We start from the raw sequence: 22,282 nt of genomic DNA on the forward strand, positions 1-22,282 counted from the left end.
GTCGATCAGGGCCTCTGACTGCTGACTGGGGCCTTCCTTCTGGCTGCTGGCCAGGGCCTCCCTTCCCCTGCTGCTGGCTGAGGCCTTCCTTTGTTCCATGACACCCCCTGGTGGTTAGCGCATGTCATAGCAAGCGATCAGTCTCCTGGTAGAACTCCCATGGGGACAATTTGCATATTAGGCTTTTATATATAGAGATTATACTGAGCATTCAGTGAGAACAGACCAAGAACATAGCAAGGGTGTCAAGTAGAGTTTCAGTAAGTACAGAGTGGTCTCAACAGCTGTACGCTGTTAAACCCAATAGGTGATTATTGCGAATTCCAAGCCAAAAGCTACTAACTTAGAAGATGCTATATTCAAATTAAAGAAATAATGATGCAACAACATTAATGTTTTAAAATAAATGTAACTGAACTTGTGACTGATACAGGACACCTCTGACTAACCACAGCTAGAGCAGCTTCCAACACATGGAAACGTATTGTGGACAGCGCGGACACTGGCAGATCTCCAGGAACGGCCCATATTTCATGCTTTTTCTGAAATATTCATAGTATTAGCATTTACTTAAACCAATTGGAGCATCTCTTCTGATTTAAAAACTCTCCCCACACGCTCATCAGTAGTGATATAGCAAATACACCCCATCATTTCCTCTCTTTTTACAAGGTAGGAAACCAAGTTGTTGTGATTTTCCAGGGCCCTTCTGGGAAATTTCAGAAATGATTTTGGGCATAAGACATCCTGAAAGGTATGTGATTTTATTTTATCTTTACATTTTGATTTGAAAAAATAAGCAAAAATCAAAAGTTGTCAAGAGATTTTAACACTCAAGATAAGAATGAGATCCAAGTGCCTGAGAGAAAATATTGCCACTCATTTCAAAGTCACAATAAAATATTTGAAAATTAAGGATGGAAGGTAAACACGACAGTAAAGAATGTTGGCTCTTTCCAGGTGAAAGCCTTTGTTTTCTAAATATTCAAGGACATCAGAAGTCAACATAGGCCATAGGAGGTGGTCCTGGTTAGGCACAACATTGTTTGCATCTAAGAATATTATACAGAAAAAAATGTCATGGTACCAGTGATGGCAATAAAAAATAAACCAAGAAAAGAGGTCTCCCAAATTTGGGCACATTTTGCTAAAAATTTAAAATATTTCACAGCTTTTTAAACTCAAGTATTAATGCAAGACAAAAAGTGTCCCTTTCCAAAATGTGTTCTTCACTGTGCTCTTTTTCTATTCTGGAATAAATTGACCTTTTACTGTGGAACCAATGTCAGGGGCCCCATAGGTCAGAATTAGTTTCATAGCATCACTACCATGTTATTAATGGGCAGTGCATTCATCATTGGTATTTTCAAATTCATTGATAAGTAAGCATTTAAAAATTTTTGTTTCAATTTCCAACACTCTAGCTGCCAATGATCTTAACCCACCAAAGCCTCGTGGATCCCGCAATAAGCCTAGAGAGCACAAAACACACTCCTGTCTGAGGAGCAACTCTTCTTCAAGAAGCAGAAGCGTGTACCTAGATGTGTTCCTCTGGAACTGTTGTGCCTAAGTGCAATCTCATTCCACATTCCAGTGTCAATCATAATTGTTTAACCCCAATAACTTCTGTTTTAGAGAAAACTGGGGTGGACTCCGTGAGTGTCTGCTCAGCACCTCACAGTCCAGCACAGCTCACGGCCACTGCCCCGTCTTATAGTAAACTTCTCAGAGTGGCAAATATTAACTCATCCAAGGACAGACCTGAAGATATAGTCTTTCTATAGCATATACAATAATATACAAAAGCATATGACCTTAAGATTAAGCTTAGCAAGCAGTGTTTCTGTGTTCTATTTTACTTAAAAATAGCCTAGTTATCTAATGAATACCCATTGATAACTAAGTTAACATCAATCCAAAGTTGTAAATTGCCTGAAGATCTTAGAAATTATCTTCAAATTGAAATACTACAAAACATAATTAGTTGAAATGAATTTTCAGGAATAGTGAATCGACTTACTTAAACACAAATTTACATTTTTCATGACATTAAACATTAAGTAAAAGTCATGCTAATGTACTTGACCAGTAAACCAGCATCAGCCAAGGAAGAGCACACCACGTGAACACAAACCTGCCCTCACGCCAGAATCGACAGCTGTTGAGTTTCCGTTAAACCAAAATCATAAAGTCTCATTTGTCGTGATTTACCTAAACCATATGCATTTGAATTCTTAAAAAATCTTCAAGTTAGTTTCAAAAATAGTACCTTTTAAATCTAGCACAATGAAAATATTGGAAGTTCAGTTTTTTTCTGAGAATTTTAATATTTTATAGATATCAGCACTTCCTTATTTTTATGAGCCAACCAGAGTAGAGATTCTTTAGGAGTTGTGCAATCTAATTTATTAACACCATTGAATATAGGAAGATATTATGACCTCACACAGTGAGACAAAAGGCTTCTGTGAATTACAGACATATAACCAGAGATACAGACACAGATGGACAGAATGCATAGCTTCAATTTTCAAGTTTTAGACATGGGTCAAGAATAAACACAGACTTACAAAAGTCAGTGGTTATCAAAGAACTCATCCATGGGTACAAATTCACCAAATGCTCAAACCACAAAATGAAATTCCAAATAGGAGTTAACGTATCAGCCCAAAACAAAACTAGAGAGGGTGGAAACACACCAGAAAAACGGGAGGTGGCCAAGCCCGGCAACCCCTTCGGACCCACCTCCGAGTGAGCCAGACCTGCCACCTGTTCGGGGTAATTGAGGAAAAGCTAAAATCTTGATTCCCCCACAGAAATCAAAATTGGCCTGTGTTAAAGAATGTATTTACTCACATGATGATAAGAGAACGAGACACAGGATAACCAGTTATGTCAGAACAGCACCCGTTTACAGAGTGACAAGGGTGTTGACATGAATACAAATGTGGACAAAGTTGTTTTGTTTTGTTTTTCATAGAGGGAGGAAACCTCATTAAAATCATTACCAGACAGGACAACACTTACAAAACGTGTAAGGACTAAACAGTCCAAAGACAGTGACCAGGGCTGGAATTGAACAAATCAAGAGAGTAAACTACAGGTGACAGTTTTCCTCTGAAACACATTATTTTCTACTAACGTAATCCTACACTTTACACCTGTGATGTCCTCGCCAGGGCGGCCTGCAGAGGCTGTAGGTGACCGCGCAGCCAGGGCTGCGGCGGCTCCACGGCCTGAACTCACTCAGGGTACAGTCACCTCAGGACCAGACTCCGCCATGCACCCCTCGGTTCTCGCATCAGACAGAGAGGCCCCCGCTGCGAATGGCAACAGAGAACATCTGCTTTTTGTTTTTCATGCTTTGCAAGCACCCAGGGGAGAGGCCAGAAAGATGTTTGTATATAAACTAGTTGCCAAACCACCCCTTCCTCCAAGACCATGCGAACCTAGAAGATAGGAAGGAGCTGAGAAGCTCCTGTGGGGCCTCCGGGATCAGGGGCTACTCCCGACTCTGGGGAGCCCTGGCCAAGCTCGCAGTCCTCGGCTGTGTGACAAGAGCACTCATCAAACCGCCTGTTCCAGCCCAAACACTCCAGGGCCTCCTTCTATGACGTGCTCTGCCGGGTGAAGTCTCCCTCCACAGAGGAGTCCTGCAGGGCCTCGGGGCCTGGAGCCCACGCACGGGGTCACGGGGAGCAGCACCAGCCTCAGGGCCTGGAGCCCACGCACGGGGTCACGGGGAGCAGCACCAGCCTCGGGGCCCTGGAGCCTACACACAGGGTCACGGGGAGCAGCACCAGCCTCGGGGCCCTGGAGCTCACGCACGGGGTCACGGGGAGCAGCACCAGCCTCGGGCCCTGGAGTCCACACACGGGGTCACGGAGAGCAGCACCAGCCTCGGGCCCTGGAGCCTACACACGGGGTCACGGGGAGCAGCACCAGCCTCGGGGCCCTGGAGTCCACGCACGGGGTCACGGGGAGCAGCACCAGCCTCGGGGCCCTGGAGCCTACACACAGGGTCATGGGGAGCAGCACCAGCCTCGGGCCCTGGAGCCTACACACGGGGTCACGGGGAGCAGCACCAGCCTCGGGGCCCTGGAGTCCACGCACGGGGTCACGGGGAGCAGCACCAGCCTCGGGCCCTGGAGCCTACACACGGGGTCACGGGGAGCAGCACCAGCCTCGGGCCCTGGAGCCTACACACGGGGTCACGGGGAGCAGCACCAGCCTCGGGGCCCTGGAGTCCACGCACGGGGTCACGGGGAGCAGCACCAGCCTCGGGCCCTGGAGCCTACACACGGGGTCACGGGGAGCAGCACCAGCCTCGGGGCCCTGGAGTCCACGCGCGGGGTCACGGGGAGCAGCACCAGCCTCGGGGCCCTGGAGCTCACGCACGGGGTCCCGAGGAGCAGCGCCAGCCTCGGGCCGTGGAACCTCCTGCGCCGAGTTCTCCTCCGTGGGCAGCTCTGCGTCCTGACCTTCTGGCGTGGGCGCCACTGCTGACCTTGAGCCTGCCGAGCGCTGTGAGCTCCTGTTTGCCGGTTCGGCGGGAGCAGTGACAGCGCCCACACTTTCTCTGGGAGCAGGAGAAAGGGACGAAGGGGCATGTGGTCTGGCTCCGCTTAGCTCCGAAGGGGAGGCCCGGTACCCACCCCGCAGCCTGACCCGGACGCTGGGGCCCCGGGGAAGCACTTGAAACCACGGACCAGACACGGCTTTTTCTCGCTCAGAAGGCGCCTCTCTTCTCTGCCATCTTTGTTAAAATGGCTCAAAATCCCCGACATTTAAAAAATTAAATTGTTTCTTTCTTCCATTAACCTATGTCCTGTTCTAACAGAGCAAGCATGTCAAACTCAAAGGCTAACAGGGGCCAAATAAACAAGGTGTAAGTGTCTGTGGCCGCAGACAAACAAAAGCTTTGATTTCCATAGAAACATAGTTTTATTTTGATAGTGACATGCTGAATGCAAAGGGCTGAAATAAATGAGTCATTGTTCACATAAAATAACAGAACATTTTAATAAAAATTAATGTTTTTTCTTGAACATTAACTTACCAGACACTGAATAACTGCACAAATTAATAAGCGTGACGCAAATAAACCTATTTTTCTTGTTCTCTGAAAGTGAAATATTTACTGTTGTGCACACCAAACAAGTCAGTCCAAGACTAATGACGTGGCCATCGGCCGCTAAAATATTCACTGCTGGTATTAGTGGAGGGAAATGGTGCGCCTGAGTGTAAGGTGCATAAGGGAAATGAATGCAACACGATCATAGTAATCAGTCATTAGAGTACGTTGTAGTTCGTTGTTAATAAGTATAATAGGATATTGTAAAAATTAAGTTATGAAATTTTTATTAAAATGTTTCTTACATACAGTTATATTGGCTGGGCTGCAAAAATATTCGTTGTGGGCCGCATGCAGCCCGAGGGCCGCTAGTTTGACATGCTTGCCTTACAAGATTTGGTTTTTTAATGCAATATATAGAGTGACAAGTGTCTACATCTTCTCATCTCATTTTATCGCAAGTCTCAGTTGTGAAGTGTTGCCTGGCGTCACGGGAGTTAAGACTTAGCTGTGAGGTAATGAAGACCATCGTTAACACACAAACGTTCACTGGGGGACACATACCCCTCAGCGCAGGCTTCCCTTTGTGTCTGAATTAAGTTCTGTTCAGAAGTCCACTCTCCGCAGAGAGAGGAGTGGCCTCGTGCTCTGTCTGGTGCGGGGGGCCGTGGGGGCAGGGGGGGAAGCTCCCCGACACTCTGGCTGACGCTCTCGCTCTCCAGCTGGAAGACTTAACAACAGCGACCCTCCCTTGACCTCCCACTGCTTTCCCACATGACTTCGCACTCACTCTCCATGTCTAGGCTCCCCTCGGAGAACCTCCTCGAAGGAATTGTCTTTACAGATGTCTTCTCTCCCCATTTGCTCCCAGCCCACGGGTCAGGCACCCTTCCCGACTCTAATTCTCCCAGGACCTGCCCTGGTCAAACAAGCTGCCACTTCCTGTCGCTTTCTCATTTCTCATCTGCCTTAGCTGGACAATGGGACTGTTCCCATCCTGTGGAGTATAGGGTTTCCTCCTAGCCTGGCTTTCTCAGGAGCCCTTCTCCGCGGGCTGTGCAGGCTCCTGTTTCCCGGGCCCTCGCAGGGAGCCCTTAACGCCAGCCTTTCAGATGCTCCCTTGTGTGTGTTTTCCACTGGAGCTCCCTCCTTTGTTCTCAACATCATTTGGATGTTTGGATGCATCCAAGACATTATGTTTCCAAAGCAGAACACTTACTTTCCAACACCCACATCCCTGGTCTCCACGGCCCGCTCAGGCTGCAGGGAAGGCGTGGGGCGGGAGCCAGTATCCTCCCTGCCTCTCTCGCACTCAGTTCACCCAGCAAGTCCTTATCGGTTCCTCCTTAGCATCAACATGACCACATCCTGTCACATCCGCTCCTGCGACGCTGACACAGCTCGCACTGCCTGTACGCAGGCAACCGCAAGTGCCGCCTGACTGAGATTCTGCCCTGACTCGTACCCGAAGTCCCTTCTCAACTCAGCAGCCAGGTGATCTGTTTAGAGCATGTACCATCTTTCGACCTGAAGCTGCTGATGCCCAACATTCTTAGAGCAAAATCAAGCATGTTGCCAGGACTGAAACAATCAAAATGATCTGTGGAACCATGCTTGGGACACATGTTCCATCCCATAATGCCTGCTATCCCATGTTGTTGTGGTAGGACACGTGTTCCATTTCATAGCACCTGTTATTCCATGTTATTCTGTGTGCCTGCTCATACTTTCATCCCTTTAATTCCAGGATAACTGTAATGAGATTCTGCTCCCTCCCCCGCCGGGCTGGGAGCTCCTGGGTGGGGAGGGAAGAGGCAGGGCAGCAGGAGGCCGGAGGTCAGTGTGGCCAGGGCCACAGAGCTGGACAGTGGTCATTATTCCATCTGCTGACAGGTGAACAGTTTGCCCCTTGAATAACCTGAGTCTCCTCATACGTTTCCTACTCCACGTGGGGCGTGGACCCCTTACCCCTAACGGCAAATCACTGACTCCCAGCCTCACATCCCGAACAGGACGGCGTGTCCTCTCCTGGTGCATCTCCTCCAGCCACACCTGCCACGCGGGCAGGAAGAGCCCGGATCACAAAGAACCACGCTCACAAGGGAAAGCCAGCCACGCCTAGCACTTGGTCTGGCCGCCCTCAGCTCTGTCACCTTCCTTCCCACCAGCTCCCACAGGATGGCGATGACATCTCTCTTCCTGCTGCCCTCGTGGCATGGGCTGCACGCTGCCACCGGCTCTCCCTCACCCTCCTGGGAACACACAGTTTCTGAAACATGCAGACAAGTGACCCTGAGTCACATTTTCGCTGGGAGCCACTTCATTTAGGAAAATTTACCGACATCTCAAATAAATTATATTGAAAAGTAGTATGATAGCCGCCATCTGCAAATCTGAAAGCTGCATATTAAATTTTTTTAAAAAGAGAGAAAATGGTTATAAAAATGTATGAACTCCTGCCCCTTCTTCTGCCACGGTTCTCTCTCTTAGTTTAGTGACTTGCAGAAACGATGTTTTAAAACATCACATGCTAAAACGTGCCCCTTAGTGATGAGTGAGTAATCCCAAGCCATTTGGGGGCGCCCGCTTTCCTGGGCTGTGGCCAGCTGACGGCTGCAAAAGCTCGGGGAGGTAGCCCCGAGACACGCTGACTGGACTCCCACCTCCCGACAGAGCAAGTATGCTGTGGCGCTGAGATGCCCAGTGTGTGAGCCTTTGCCAAGATCATCCTAGGAAGTTAACCCCAACCCGGACTTTCTCCCTGTGACTGGGGAGCATCCCATTGTGCATCCCCTGACTCAGGACCTCGCCCCCGCCTGCCTCAGCCTCAGGTCGGCTTCCTCCAAGCTCAAGCCAATGTCCCTCCAACGTTCTCCAGGGAGTGCGCCACCCCCTCAGAGGCGAGTAGCTGTCAACCCGCATTTGAAACATCACAGCCAAGACTGAGGACGCCCGGCTGTGGCCAAGCCAAGGACGTCTGAACTAATCTCTGAACAGAACATTATGCCATGTAAGTCACCAAGCCTCTGACAGTGCCCATGCGTGTGAAACCTATTGAGTCTGTCATCTACTAAAACTTCCCAATCTTTTCTCTATGGACGATATTAACTTCCAGCCCAATCCAGCATGCATGTGCGTACGACTTTATTGGACCAATATACAGATAGTTACATGTGCCTGTGAAATTGATCTCAGCTGGAGGTGATGCTTCTAGCTCCTTCCTATTTCTAATATGGATTTTTGAATGCCAGTGCATGAGATCAATCCTCGCATTTTGCATTGCTCAAGAACTGGACAAGCTTGCTATCAATATTTCCATCAACACTGCTGACGAACATGCCAAGCAGGTAGGGATAAATTGCATTAAAATAAGATCAAAGATAGAGTTCAATGGTGTGTCAATATAAGCTTCCTCCAACTAAGCATCAACAATCAATCAATACTTTTTAGGACACTATTCAATCAGAAAGGAACCCTTAGAATATTAGTATCAGCCAGTATTTTACCTCAAGCCCAACAGAAGGACATAGGTTGCCTGGTGTAGCTTATGTCCATCAATAATTTAGCAATAGTTACAATGTCATAGTAATTTGCCACCAGATAACAATTTAAAACCATAAAATCAGGTTATTTGAGATGATTAATTTGTGGAGAAATGTCATCATTTTAGGGTTTGCCAAACGGTGACAAACCAACTGTATAATATACATTCCAGCTTCTTCTCTTAGGAATTCAGATTTGCTTACAAGTCTGTGGTTCCTCAAATCAGCCCTTTGTCTCTCCTTAAAGGTTCACCTGCCTTCAAAGCTGTGATGCCTCAGAGTTTAATTTTTACAGAACTGGCAGCTGTGCACTTCTCACCGCAAGGCCTGGCGCTCGGTTTTCAGTCTGTGGTGTTTGTTCTAAGCATCCCTGTGGGTGGCCCGTCTCCTTATCGGAAAAGGCAGAAGCAAAGGACACTGGGTGGGTTTTTCTGAGCAAGAATGCACTCCATCTTGCTGGTTTGCTGAGAACAGAGCGGAGCAGATCCTTGCTTCTGCAGCCTCGAGAGGCTGAGTCCTGGAACCTGTCGGCAGGACCCACTCCCAGGGTCGGAGTCAGCCTCTGCTGGGAAGACTCTATCCTCACGAGTCTCTGAGACACGCACACGTCATGTTCCTGTGTGATATGTGTTCTGTTCTAAGGCAGTTTCCTGAACAGCACCGTGTGGGTCATTCCTGTTCTGAGAACATTACATGAACGACTGAAGAAAATGAAAGTTCCTGCGTATAAGCCCATGTTGGAAATATCCACATTATAACTTCTCCCGTGTGTCCTTGTGCATAGAGACTCGTCAGTGTGAGGAGGATGTGAATCTGCAGGAAAAGGGACCCATTGACTGTGAGGTAGTTTCCAGGCTCCTGAGCACGGGCCCTTTTCTCCAGGGCGCCACGCGCCATCTCCTCAGAGGAGCAGCTGAGAGGCACTGGGGTAGGCCATCAGCCTGAGGAGGTCGGTAGGAATTATTGGCCCCCTTTCCCGGGGAGCCCCTGCCGGCTGTGGGCCACGCCGTCACGCAGCAGGAGCAGTGCCCGTGCTCTCGCTCCGGGACGCTGCCTGCGACGCGCGAGGCAGGTGAGGCTGTGGTCCTCCCGGTCCAGGAGCACAGGCTGGAGGCCAGCACCGCCCAGACCTCCGCTGAGTGGCCAGGGCTCCGTGGGGCCTTCTTTTCATTCCGCTTTTCCTGCATCATCTACTTCCCCAACTTCCTCTCAGGCGCTGATACCACATCTTACACTCAGTCTCCCTCAGCATCTGCCTCCTGAAAACTTCTGTGATGAATAGAAAGCAAACTTGAATTGGAAAAAGATGTTAGTGGAGGTGGGAGGCAAAGGGACGTTCAGGGCTGAGGCGAGTTAGAGGGGAGCTGCCCGGAGAGGTCCGTCTGCGTGGACTGGACACGTGGGCAGGAAGGCCAGGAACATGGACGTGTCCCAGCAGGAAAGTGAGGAGCAGCAAAGAAAATGAACGACTCCAGGACCAATATAGTTACAATTTAACTACATTTTTTTGGTTGATCTAATGATGGGTCTCAAAGGGCAATGTTCCTCCGGTCTCAGGGCCAAGGGCAAAGCCAACCTTAATTTCAAAGGAGACTATAAATTAAGGTCTGGGCCAGAATTACCAGCCCATGTCATTATCTTGCCTAATGTCAACCCTCAGCCTCCTGGCTGGTGCAGGAAGTGGCGGCACTGACTCAGCAGAAATCTTTTTGGACTGAGACCTACATGATGGCAAACCAAGGAGTCAATTCAGGGACAAAAAAACAAACTTAAACTAGATTATGCATAAATTCAATCAACTCATTGGGCCATTTAAGCAAGAATGCAATTCCAAAATCTGGCTAAATTGAGCAAATCTTATATTCATCAAGTTAAATATACACAAAAATAACTAAAACAGATATAAAATGCTGCTTTGATTATTGCATGTTGAATTGACTTCTAAATCCAGCTCTCCACTCTTGTCACTACATCCTGTTGGCCAACAGAGTCTGTCCTCAGGCTCTATGCAGAAGGCTCTCAAAGACGTGTCATTTTGAGATATTTGCGAATACTACATTTTCAATTAGACTCACATCTCCAGAGAAGGGGGTGTTTTATGTCTTCTTCGGTGCAGACATGTACACATTGGATGTATGTTATAAATCCAGAAAATAAACAAATACACCCTGCTTCAAAACTTAGGGCTATGATGTAAGAATTAGTCATCTCATTCATATTGTCTAAGTAACGCTTATTTCTTTACTGTGAATAAACATGAATCAATTCAGGTGCTGTTGGGCATGTACAGAGTTTAATTATTTGTCTATGCACAAATGTGAAAGCTCAGTACATTTTCAAAGAAAAATAAAACTAGTGAAACTTAATAATGATCTCTCTCAGAAAACAAAACAGACTTTCCACTTCTACTCTGCTGCTCCTCCCCGCTCCTGCTCGCCAAGGGTTCGGTAACTATGGATTATGAGATGTGATCTATGAAGACTAAAAATGTGAGCATCACAATGCATTGCAATTATTTGTTCTCAGAGCCAAAGTCATGTTCAGCTCCAGGAGACACCCTTTCTCACCTTTGACAAGAGCATTCATGGCAAGTACTGTGTTAGTGTTTTCACTGTTCTCCGAGGAGATGGTTGAGATAGATACGACCTCCAGGAACATGCGCAGGCTTCCGGGGAATTACTTGGACTAAGTGGAATGTTGCTTTATGGAGATGGATGAGGTATTTCTGTTGTCATGACAGCAACAGGCAATGGAGAATAAATTAGTGGTTCTCACGGCCTCTTCCAGGTCTCTTACACACATTGTCCCAGTGTCCTTACCAATTGCAATCAGCTGCATAGATGGTGAGCCATACTTTTTTAGGTTAGAAAGTTAGCTGTGTAAGTCTCAAGACCTCTTAGTTTCTGACTTGTAGATATTGAACTTTAATCTGTAAAGTCTATGCCTTTGTCTCATTAGGCTGCCTCCATCAGTAATGTGGCTCCAGTCAATAGTTAGTTAACATTTTAAGTTTAAAACCAGTTTTTTATATTATGTATCACCTACACTTATTTTCAGGGTTAAAACAAAAAACTTGATATAATTTTAGAGTTGTTGAAAGAAGGATTTAATAAAAAGAGAGAACAAATTTAATATCAGTACTTTTAAAACTACATTTTTTAAATTCACTGGTAGTTCATAAACAATGTACAGGTTTGAATGAGCAAACCCATCAGTACATTTTTACTCTAAGTCAACAATTGAATAACTGAAACAATAATGAAAAAGCCTGAAACACGATGGTGTTACAATAATCGGGGTGGCCGCAGTGGCAACAGCCTGCTGTATTATTGTTAAAATCAAAATTCCCAAAGACTCCTTACAAGCACTTGAGTAAAGCAATTTTGTTTACTGAATGCCACTGTCCCAAGACAGGCATCGTCTTCTCCAGTCTGTCTGACTAATTCCCAGGACAAAACAGGTGGGACTCACACGAACCTATTTTAAAAATCTGAGGTTCCATCCAGACCACTCCTGGCCATGATGCTTTTCCTTTTCCTAAAAGCAACTCCAGGCCAGTCTGGTTGGTACTCTGGACACAGCCAAAGGGGGCCAGGAGTTCAAAATAATTCCTGTTCAGCCACCTGGGTCCTCTGCTTGAATGGACATGGTGCTGGACTGCAGGATAATGGCACTTGGTTGAGTTCACTGCATACCAGGTCCCTGGTAGTGGGGTAGTGGCCTACGTGGGCCAAAATGGTGGACAAAAATGTGTCCCGTAAGTTCTATATAAATGTTGTACTTCTTGCACCTGACATTTCTGCACAAAAGGTCTGGGCTAGAGTAAGAGATGGTTGATGAAAAAGTGAATGTATAGCTGCTAGAATGGGACATCACCAATTCGGGGTCAGAAGGAGAAAACCATCATGGAGGAGCCTGGGGAGGGGACGCTCACACCTCTGGAAGAAGGAGGTGGAGGCAACATAATGACTGTGTCTTTCAGACCTTGAACACTTCTCACAAAGAAAGACATTCTATCTAATGTGTCCCTGACAACTGCCTGCATCATCCCTTGTGACAGCGCTGACATGGTCACCACTGCTCTCCTCAGTCACAGACAGAAGTCAGCCGGCCTGCAGACCACGCCCCAGCCCCCGTACCTTCCAGCACTTGAGACAGTAAATTTCAAGGAAGCAAACTTGTAATGAGGTCATTTTTCATCAAACTTTGAGCATTTGAAGGTTATTATCTACAAGTAGAAGTGAGAGCACTATGACAAAGAAGTGACATCTATTGCTGAGTCAGGAAATAAGAGGTAGTGGACACAATAAGGATGGACAGCTGGTCTACCACAATCTGGGAGGAGAAGTCCCAATCTCACATACTGACAGCAATAATTCCATTCATCATACTAGGTAATCGCTACCCTCAATTATGAGAGAAAAGCCATCGGAAGCAAGAACCACTGAAAAAAAGATTGGGTTATATATACTTTGTTGATGTTCATGCACCACAAAACGGATGTGGTTTTCACCACAGATGTAGATTCAGCCATTTTCAGCATATTCAGATAACTGGTTTGTATCTCCATAGAGATGAGAACTAAAGCGCCCCTGGGTGATGGCCAGGCATATACCACTGTGGGCACAGCCACGTAGCAAAATGGTGCCCCACCACTCAACTTATTCAATTGCTTGATATCACCAGCTTTTCAGTTGTGTTCCCCCACATGAAAATACAGTACTGATCTTTCCCCTCCAGTGGCTTGTAATACATATTTTTTAGAAGAGGATGTGTAGTAGCATGAAAATAGTACTAGATTAACCGTGAAAAAGTGGGCTTTCTGCCACTTACCAGTGGCCCAATTTCCAGACTGACTGAAGAGTTTTAAAATGGAAGGGAGTGTTATGACTAACAAAGGAATAACAGATTTCTCATTCTTTCTCTCTCTCTCTCTCTCTCTCTCTCTCTCTACCACATAGGTAAGTAGGGGAGATTTTTAAAAGTTATGTAATCTCTCCCTGACTCTGGGATACTTTCCTTAAATGAATTTTATGAAGAACATTTTCCTGTTTTCTGAATTACTACATCATCCTGACAGTGTAACTACCACCTTTTTTAAATCTGTGTTTTCTCAGATTTTTAGGGGGAAAAATCACTTGTTTATATGAATGGTAATATTTACCCACTTTCAAATTATAAAATAAAAATGAGAAATATGCAATTAGTCTATTATCTTCAAGGACATTGTCATCTACTATAACATTCACAAATTCAGAATTAGTTTAATATGTGAATTTTCTGCAATCATGTTCAAAGAAGTATTTTCATGCATTTACAATTTAAAGTAGAACAAATTACTCATTGAAATATTAAAAATAATTCATCTTAATTTTCCACATTTAAAATGAAATACACTTAGAATTCCTGTGCATGATTTTTGCTGACTCCGAAGGAAGCACCAGTAAACCAGGACTTGCATTTCTGCAAACGTGCAGTGCAGGCGACGGCAAGTTAGACCTGTTGATGTAAATGAGCCCCATTGGCTTTCTTCAGACAATTTAGTATTGACTCCTTGTTGTGTAGTCAGAACACGGTGAGATTGCAGTGACTGCAAAATCCAACGAATGTATCTTTGGTGGAAAAAAGGAAAGGAAATCTTGATTTATACTCATAACTAACACTGTCAGTTTTAAAGAAATAAATCCAAGTAGAAACTATATTCTAAAACAGTAGCACACAAAAGTGGCTATGCTCTGAACTGTTTATTTTGGGTAATGGAAGCATTTGCGACATTCTTATTCTGCAGATAAGATGGTCTGTTCTTACCAGCTCTAATGTCCCAGAAGTATGTCACTGTCCTCGTAAACATCAACACCTCACAAGGATATTGTCACCTTGATATTAATATTCTTGCTATTTTGTTATAGTTACTTTGTCCGATAGACATTTCATAGAAATAAGTTCAGGTAGTATGACTCATTGGCCGTCCCCTAGGTAAACTCCATGTACTTTAGCCCAGAAGTGAAAGATGAGTTGAGATTGCCTCCCTCCACATGGCACTGTTCCTCGTATTACACTACCCAGCCCCCACACAGATACACAGATTTCCCCTGAGCCGTACTAGGCTCTCTGCCTGCAGGATGACCCAGTATAACTAGCAAGATAGTGAGCAGTGAGCTCGGGAGGAGTCCATCCGCTCAACTCTGTCTATGGAGAGTGTGGCTTAGCTACGAAAAAGGGCTAAATATCAAGATTGCATAAAAAGATTATAGAGGTTCCATGGTCTTAGCTTCTGAGTGTTTTTGTTGTTGTTTTATCCTCACCTTAGGAGTGAGAATATTTTTTCCATTGATTTTTAGAGAGAGAGGGAGAGATGGGGTGGGGGAGAGAGAAAGACAGAGAGAGAGACATGAGAGACAAGAGAGACACGTCGACTGGTTGCCTCCTGCATGCCCCTGACCGGGGTCAGGGATCGAACCTGCACCCTCTGGTGTGCAAGCCAATGCTCTAGCCATTGAGCCATGCCAGCCAGGGTGCTTCTGCTGCTTCTTAGATGAGTTATGAATCACTGTCATGCTGCATACAACGATGCCTCAATCAATGACAGATCACCTATACGATGTGGTCTTGTGATATTAAAATGAAGTTGAATTTCCTGTAAGGAATGGAAGGACATGTGGTTCAGAAGGAATTTATTTTTCTCTGATGGGAGCAGTATCTGTGGGGATTGACAGTGGATTCTTTCTCCTTCCCAGGACCTCAGTTTTGAGCACACAGGTGACTCCAATCAGTGAGCCAGAGAGGAGCTGTTCCCCAGCGCTGCACATTCAGAGGGCACCACAGCCTCCCAGGTCCAGCTCCTGGTCCTCAGAAAACACTGCTGCACATTCTCTGTTGAGGACCTAAAATCCTGCCCAGAGCACAGGTCATCAGGAGCCCCCTCGACCAGCATGAAGTGCCCATGTCACTTCTGTAAAAGCGTCCCATGGAGCAGCCTGTCCCACACTTTGGGAATACTTTCAGGCTGTAATGATACAGTATAGGTAAGTTTTACTTCTTCCATCAGCTCAAAGCCAGAGAGGATCCTTGTGCAAGATAAGGTCAATGCAGCCAACATAAAACAAATTTCCAAAGTTAAATATTGAGTCCGCAGTTCTACATGCTCTTTTTCTATGAATACTGCAATGTTTCTTACTCTGACCACTGCTCCAGAGTGCAATACCAAAACCAAACCACCATGACAAAGCTTATGTTCCTTCATTGCTCCATCTCAATTTCTTATTCCTACTGACCCTCAGGCCTCCTTTCACTTGCATTACATGTGACAGTGTATATGTGGAAATAAAACTATTTAAGTATAACACATATGACCCTGAAGTGTGAACTAGATCTGAAGAAAGAGGAGATCTTACACACGTGGTGGTGGTGGTGAAGGAACAACTTCTCAGGAAGAGGCCACATCACCCATCAAGGCCCTGGGGAGGGGATCCAGGTGGTCAGTACCGAAGAAGGAGGCCCATGTGGCAACCCCAGAGAGCACTCGGAGCAGGCGTGAGCCAGTAAGTTGGTTGAGCTTCACTTAAGAGCAATGAAAAGTATTCTAGCCTTTTCAATATGGTAAGAGTACAGGGATCAGAAGTTCTGATCTGTGTTTCACACGATGTGGAGACCAGCTTTGAGAAGCCAGAGCTGCCTGTCATATTTAACCTGGAACATTTTTTGGGTGTTTGGAGAGGAGAAGTCTGCCTTTCCAATTAAGTTTTGCTAAGTTAATACTTCAAAGGTATTTGTCACCTTGGGGGATAGACACAGAGTATAAATTTGCACTTAACTTATCAAGTTTTACTGAGAAATAACAGTTATAGTAGGTTAAATACATCAATATTTTAAATATTCATACTTTATCTTATCTTTGGTAGTATAATTGTAGGAAATATTTCACTGCAATCCTATATAATAAGACCCTAATATGCAAATAGCCCGAACTGGTCGCTATGATGTGCACTGACCACCAGGGAGCAGACACTCAACACAGGAGCTGCCCCCTGGTGGTTAGTGCATTCCCACAGGAGGAGTGCCGCTCAACCAGAAGCCGGGCTCACAACTGGTGAGCGCAGTGGTGGTGGCAGGAGCCTTTCCTGCCTCCGCTACAGGCAGGGGGTAAGGAGTGAGGGGTCCTGGACTTTGAAAGCCTGGACTGTGAGAGGAATGTCTGACTGCCGGCTTAGGCCCGGGGGTATTAGGCCTAAGCAGGCAGGTGGAGATTCCCTGAGGGGTCCCGGACTGCAAGAGAATGCAGGCTGGGCTGAGGGACCCCCGTGCATGAATTTTGTGCATCAGGTCTTTAGCAACTGATAAGAGAGCTGGTAGTTTTAGCAGTAAGTCTGTGAATAACATAAGTTACAGTGTCAGTGGGAAAAGTGATTTGTCAGAAATGTGGACACCATACATGGGCTTTGGAGAATAAATCTGACTGAGGAAACTGGGGAGTCTACCACAAACACACTAAATTCAGCAGAAAAATGACATATTCAGTGTTTCTGTTCTTCCTACCCAAGTGGAGATAAGTAACAAATTTGACTGAATAAGTTTCATGGCCCATGGACACAGACTCTGTAAATTTAAAAAAATGAGCAAATTAGAATGAGTCAGAAATGTAAAAGTCTCTGAAGCACATGAAAGTTTGTTTATGTTAGATAAGGACAACTAAAGAACCAGAAGAAAGCCAAGGCTAAAACTCCCAGACAAAAACAAAATGGTTCTACTAAAGAGTCAAATTAAGTGATCCGTCAAAGAATTTACACTAGTACGTGAGAACAATTTATTGTCATTGAGCCATAAACTCATAGTTGATAAAAGTTTAATTAGAAGTAATGAAGAAGAATTGAACTTAGTATTTAAAAGTCCATCTTGCTAGAAGTGAGACCACTGGGTCAAATGGCAGCTCCATTTGTAATTTTTTGAGGAAACTCCATACTGTTTTCCATAACGGCTGCACCAGTCTGCATTCCCACCAGCAATGTTCAAGGGCTCCCTTTTCTCCACATCCTCACCAGCACTTGTCATTTATTGATTTGTTGATGGTAGCCATTCTGAGAGGTGGGAGGTGATAGCTCATTGCTGTTTTAATTTGCATCTCTCTGATGATCAGTGACTGAGCATTTTTCATATGTCCCTTGGCTGTCTGTATATCCACTTTGGAGAAGTGTCTCTTTAGGTCTTCTGACCATTTTTAAATTGGATTGTTTGTCTTCCTTTTGTTAAGTTGTATGAGTTCTTGTTTATTTTGGAGATTAACCCTTTATCAGATTTATGTTTTCCCACTCAGTGGGCTCCCTTTTCATTTTCGCTGATGGTGTCTTTTGCTGTGCAGAAGCTTTTTATTTTGATGTAATCCCATTTTCACTTTTTCCTTTGTTTCCCTTGCCCTAGGAGATGTATTGGCAAACATATTGCTACTAAAGATGTCTGAGATTTTGCTGCCTATGGGTTCTTCAAGGATTTTTATGGTTTTACAACTTACATTTAATTCTTTTATCCATTTTGAGTTTATTCTTGGGTATGGTGTAAGTTGGTGGTTTAATTTCTTTCTTTCTTTCTTTTTTTTTTTTGCATATATCTGTCCAAATTTCCCAGCACCATTTATTGAAGAGACTGTCTTGACTCCATTGTATGCTCTTGCCTCCTTTGTCAAATATTAATTGAGAATAATGGCTTGGGTCGATTTCTGGAGTCTTTGCTGTGTTCCACTGATCTATATGCCTGTTCTTGTGCCAGTACCAGGCAGTTTTGATTATGGTGGCTTTGTAGTATAACTTGATATCTGGTATTGTGATCCCTCCAACTTTGTTCTTCTTTCACAATTTTTCTGTGGCTACTCAGGGTCTTTTGTAGTTCCATATACATTTTTGGAGTATTTGTTCTAGATCTGTGAAATATGCCATTGGTATTTTAATAGGTATTTCACTGAATCTGTATATTGCTTTGGGTAGTATGGACATTTTAATGATGTGAATTCTATGAATCCATGAACATGGTATATTCTTCCACTTGTTTATATCTTCCTCTATCTCTTTTTTCAATTATCCTGCAGTTTTCTGAGTATAGGTTTTCTACTTCCTTGGTTAAGCTTATTCCTAAGTATGTTATTTTATTTTGTTGTTGCAATGGTAAATGGGATTGTTTGTTTAGTTTCTCTTTCTGGGAATTCATAATTGGCATATAAAAATGACATTGATTTCTGGGTGTCAATTTTGTATCCTGCTACATTGCCAAATTCGTTAATAAATCTAGTAGTTTTGGGTGGAGTATATCCTCAGAAAATCAAATCAACAATTAGAAAAAAATATATGAACTCCTATGTTCAATTTACAATAGCTAATATCTGGAAACAGCCCAAGTGCCCATCAGTAGATGAGTGGATAAAAAAAACTGTGGTACATTTACACGATGGAGTATTATGTAGCTGTTTAAAAAAAAGAATATCTTACCCTTTGAGAAAGCATGGAGGGACTTAGAGAGCATTATGCTAAGCGAAATAAGCCAGTTAGAGAAGGACAAGTATCACATGATCTCACTCATATGTAGAATCTAATGAACAAAATAAATTGATGAACAAAATAGATCCAGAGACATAGAAGCATGGAACAGACTGTGGTATCTCTGAGGGAGGGCGGAGAGGGTGGGTTGGAAGAGATCACCCAATGAACTTGTATGCATATATGCATAACTCATGGACACAGATAATAGTGTGGTGAAGGCAAGGGGCAGGTGGGCTGGTGCAGGCTGGAAGGAGTCAATGGGGAAAAGGGGGAACATCCGTAATACTTTAAACAATAAAGACAAACAAAAAAAGTGCATCTTACTTAATTTGTTATTGTATTGATCCTGTTATTTCCATTCCAAAGTTAACAACGCCCCGATGTTAATTTTCACTTTGTTGACCTGCTGTGAGTCAGCGCTCAGCCCTCTAAGCAATGACACCTGTATCTGCCACACTCTGAGGTTTGATAACACAGCTTGGGACTGGGACATGCTAGGAGACTTTTCCCTGGAATTAGTATTCTGTTTCTTAGAAGGAAATTCCACTCTTTTGTTTCTGTGTCAAGAGACCTTGATTAGCTATAACCCTGCCTGTTGCTAAGCCTCTCCCTCCATCCCTCCTAATGAATCCCAGTGGCAGCATCTTTGAGAACAGGATAGCACGTGCAGATCAGACTCTTCCACTTCCCTAAGTCAAGAGCCAGCCGCCCCAGACAGGGCACGCAGCTCTGGTCATCCCAGCTCTGTCTTCCCAGGTTGAAAGTTTTACACAAGTACCTCAACGTGGGGAAGCCTGTCTTTCCACGGTAACCTTCATTTTGCTCATCATTCTGGAGTTTAGAATCAGGAGGTGTATTACTGCCACACACTTAAGCTGCAATTGCTAATGGGAATATGAGCTTTATTACTAATACAGATGAGTGTTTCATTCTTTCCACCTAACTCTTGGTCTACCTTTTGATAATTTGGAACAGTTTTTGGTTTATGAGCAGATAGTACAGAGAATTCTCATATACCCTGTACACAAAATTTAAGCTATTATTAATACCTTACATGATTATGGTAACTTGCCTACTTAATGAACCAGTATTTGTATATATTTTTTTTTATTAAACACAGTCTCTAATTTACTCAGATTTTCTTAGTTTTTACCTAACGCCCTTCTTCTGTTCCAGGACCCATCCAGGATAACACATTTGATGCAGCTGGCATTACTCTTCAGCCCCTTCTTGACTGTCAAATTCTCCGACTTTCCTGATTCTAGATGAGTTGCAGTCTTGAGAAGCACAGTTTCTCGTGATTAGGCTGGGATGATAGGGATTTGGGGCAGGGAGATCACAGAGGTAAAGTGTCGCTTTCATTGCATCACATCAAGGTTACATGCTATCAACACAAGTTATGGCTGTGGGTGTTGACCCTGGTCACCAGGCTGACAGAGGCTTGTCATGTTTCTTCACTCTCCTCCCCATTTAAGGTGATAATTTAATATTTTCTTGTGAATGGGGAATATCTGAACATATTTTTAGGATGCTGAGAGGAACGAGTAGTAGAGATGAGAATAGGAAAGGGGGATTCGGTGGGAAATTTACGAGGAAATCGACGGGATTCTGGGCAGACAGTGGAGAGGACGGTCATGGCCTTTGCTGAAGCATCTCCCTCTGAGCCCACAGAGGAAGTTCCAGGGACTGAGAGCTGATCATGAGGTTGAGCATGTCTCCTGTGTTCATTTTTTATGGGACAGTTTATGTTGTTTATTTGGTTTCGCTTGGCTGAGTGAAAGTAAGTAGCTGAGATTAGCCACATAGCAAAATAGAAAATTGAAACAACTAGAAGTGAAAAGACCACCAAGTATCAGTTGAGGGTCTATTTGAGGTTGCAAACTATCGGTTTTTCCAGATTATGTAATTTGATCGAGCTAATGGTTTGAATCACCGTTGGGAATTGGCAAGACAAGTGTAGTGGAAGGTCATGGGGGTAGAAGGCTCTGGTGAAAATAGTGCTGAACTATCAAAAAAAGAGTTGAAAAATTAAGAAACTGGAAGATCATAAGACTTGAAATGAGGTAATGAATGGATGGATTTCCTGGGTTTGAGCTCAGCAAGTAATTGAAATGGGGGTAAAAGAAGGATGTCATGACAAAAAAAATTTCCTGATTTCCATATGGGGGAGAGAATGTGAAGTTCTTCATCCAGTTGTGGCCACATGAAAGTCTACTGAAGTAGATAGATGATTGAAAAACCAAGCAAACAAAACAAAACAAATTTAAAAAATTATGAAATGACAGGATCTCACCATTTGGCTACCTATGATGAGGGTGGTTGGCATACAATATTCTGATGATGGTAGCCTATGTGGTTGATAAAAAAGTGAGTGAGGTACCATGCTCTTTTTCAAACATCAAATATGGCTCTACAGTTAACAGATAATTGTGACAAGGATAAGAAGAGTGCAATGTTTTTGAGATTTTTGTGGGAGGAATGGTAGTTGGCAGGCAGTGTGAAACCAGAGGATGTTAAAATATTCCAAACTTTCTTTATGGAGCTGGAAATACTAGGGAAAGGAGAGCTTTCTTTGAAGGGAAAAATAAGAGGAAAAGAGTAGGTGTCAGCTAATGAGGCTATAGGGTGCAGTAGAGGAAGAGATATATTTCAGCACAAATCAAGGTCATAAAAGTTCTTAGAGAATGTGGTAATTTGTGTACTTTGGTTTTCATACCATTTTAGTATGTTGGAATATAATTTCCTCCTTCTGCATATTGAGTCTATTAAAGTTGCAAAAAAATGGTAGTGAGTGTTTGATGTCCTGAGATGACACATTGTGGGGGCAGCGATCTAGGAGCAGAAGACCCAGCAGCAGAGGAAGGCGAATGAGTGCTGTGGGCATGGCCCTGCTTTTTAGAACCTCAGCTCATCACTGGGCTGCAATGTGGTGGTTGGAAAGGGAATTCCACCTAAATGTTTGAGCTCTGCCTCAGAATACAGACCCTGAGTCAGCCAGGCACTCGAACTGCCTGTTATTATTGAAACTAAATATATTTCAACCCATATTCTGAAATGTGATCATGGTTTTTAGTATCTGTCTGTCTTTCAGACAAATATCCAATACAAATGAATTTGTTTTTTTATAATGGGGACACAGGAGT

The sequence above is a fragment of the Myotis yumanensis genome, unplaced genomic scaffold, assembly GCF_028538775.1.
Source record: "Myotis yumanensis isolate MYYU_CA2020_CCGP unplaced genomic scaffold, mMyoYum1.0.hap1 SCAF_15, whole genome shotgun sequence".
Lineage (NCBI taxonomy): Eukaryota > Metazoa > Chordata > Mammalia > Chiroptera > Vespertilionidae > Myotis > Myotis yumanensis.